The sequence below is a fragment of the Hydra viridissima genome, unplaced genomic scaffold (assembly GCF_058129835.1).
Source record: "Hydra viridissima isolate aposymbiotic clone 2 unplaced genomic scaffold, HvirCarnegie_v1 scaffold_14, whole genome shotgun sequence".
NCBI lineage: Eukaryota > Metazoa > Cnidaria > Hydrozoa > Anthoathecata > Hydridae > Hydra > Hydra viridissima.
This window is the reverse complement of record NW_028324313.1, coordinates 10,269,576-10,272,075: the sequence shown is the minus strand read 5'-3', so window position 1 is coordinate 10,272,075 and position 2,500 is coordinate 10,269,576.

Below are 2,500 nucleotides of genomic sequence, written 5' to 3'. Positions count from 1 at the left end.
TGATGTTCTTTTTACAAATGAAGTTATCTTTTTTAAAAGTGACCTAGCTTTTTCTTCTTAAGCAGCTTTGCATTTTTTGAGAGTGATGTAAACTTTTTATTTATTTGGAAATAGCAAAAGTGAAATAGCACTTTTCAAACATGAATAGTCTTTTTAAAAGACTTTGATCATGCAGTGAGTGAGTGAGTGAGTGAGTGAGTGAGTGAGTGAGTGAGTGAGTGAGCTAGACATTTAAGAGACTTTTAAAGTGGCTTAAGCCCTTTTAAAGTGATATGAAGCTTCTTGAATGTGACTTATTATATATTTTAAAGCGACTTAATGTGTTTCTTTAAATGTGACTTAAAATTGTTGGTTAAGTCACATCTACCATTCTTAAAATGAAAACTTGTATTTCTTTTTTAAAGAGACCTTTTGCTTCTTAATTAAAGACTTCTTTTTTTTCTAAAAGGGACTGCAGTTTTTGAAAGTGACCGAGCCTTTGAAAAAAATAAAAAGTAGGCATTTTTCACTGTGCATCTTTTTAAAATGGATTCAGCGTCTTCTGTAATGAAAACTTCTGTCTTGCAAACAAACAAATGTTTTTGAAATTCATTTTGTAGTGTGGTATGGAATTTCTGAAATAGATGTGTAGTATTTTTTAAATAGCAGTGAAGTATTTTGTAAAGTCTTCTTTTAATAAGTGGTTTACACTTTTTAAACGTTTTTGAAAATGAATTTGCTTTTTTAAATGATTTTTGCATTTATGTTCAAGAGACAGAGGGTTTTATTTTTTTTTAAGGATACTTTTTTTTAAGGATACTTAGGCAGGTGGGTATTTCTTTAACCATTTCATGTGCTGGGTTGTTGTATAACAATAAATCAAGCTAAGCTTCCCCAATTCAAATGGTGCATTCTAACCGATTGAAAACAATATTGTTTTATAAATGAGAGTTGAAAAAGGCTGTAGAAAAAGTCTAATTTAACATTTCATAGTTCCACTGTCATTTTGTAGATGTTTTTTTATGAGTTATGTTAGTTACAGAAAAATAATTGGTGCATGAAAGGGTTAAGCGGTTGGGTGTTTTCATAACCGACCGAGGACTTCCTAAGCAGCCGCGTAACTCATTAATCGGCGGGGTATTTGTTAACCGTTAGGGTTAGGGTTAACCGGACAAGAGTTTTTTTTTACCGAACAAGCGTTTCTTAAACCGAACAAGTGTTTTTTCCAGTGAGCAAGTGTTTTTTTTTTAACAGAACAAGTGTTTTTTCCAGTGAGCAAGTGTTTTTTTTTTAACAGAACAAGTGTTTTTTCCAGTGAGCAAGTGTTTTTTTTTTAACAGAACAAGTGTTTTTGTGAGCAAGTGTTTTTTTTTTAACAGAACAAGTGTTTTTTCCAGTGAGCAAGTGTTTTTTTTTTAACAGAACAAGTGTTTTTAAACAAACAAGTGCTTTTTTTTTTTTTTTTTTTTTTTACCGAAAACGGGTTTTTTTAACCGTACCACGGTTTCTTTAACCGAACAAGAGTTTTTTTTAACCGTAAGACGGTTTTTTAACCGAGCAACTATTTTTTTAAGCGAACAAGTGCTTTTTTAACCGAACAAGGGTTTTTTTAACCGTACCACCGTTTCTTTAACTGAACAAGTGTTTTTTTTTTAACCGCACAAGCGTTTTTTTTAACCGTTAGGGTTAGGGCTAGGGTTAGGGTTAGGGTTAGGGTTAGGGTTAGGGTTAGGGTTAGGGTTAGGGTTACAGGTTTTTTTTTTTTAACAGAACAATTGTAAATTTAACCGCACAAGCTTTTTTTTTTAATCGAACAAGGCTGAGTATTTTTTAAACCGAGCGAGGAACTTTTTAAAAGTTTTTTTAACCGTTAGGGTTATTTTGTTAGGCGAAAGAACACTTTATTAAACGAACACTTTTTTTAACCGCACGAGCCATTTTACTATCGAAAGAGGAATTTCTTGAGTTGCCTAGCGATATTTTAACCGAGCATGCATCTTCTTAAGTAACTGAGCATTTTTATAGGCGAATACGTTTTCTTAACCGACTTAGCGTTTTCTACGATTTTTGTGACTTTGCAAATGTTTCTTGGACGTTTTGCAAACAAGTCGGACTCTTTTTAAAAACTTAAACTCTTGTCCCATTAAAAATTGAATGTTCATGGAGAAGACGAGAGCAAACGCAGCACAGCTCTAGCAGTTTGCTGGTAGCTTCTCTGGTGTTGGTGTAAAGCATTAGAAGCGCTCCGTTGTCGCTGTTGAGACGTTTGACAGTGCTTTTTCGGCGGACGGTTCTCGATGCGTTGGTGTCGTGCGGTTTAAGTGACTCGAGAGTCCAGAGGAAGTTTTATTCGTCCTCTGCAATTGGCGTTGTGCGTTGTATGGGCTTGCCAGAATGCGTTTAGCGGCGAGAGATCGAATAGATTCTCTTTTCTAGCGTGGTTCAGGTCGATTGTTCCTCGTCGGTGTGAGCTTCGTGTTTACACCGCACCGAGACGTAGTCCCTGTTCCCTGTTAGAATT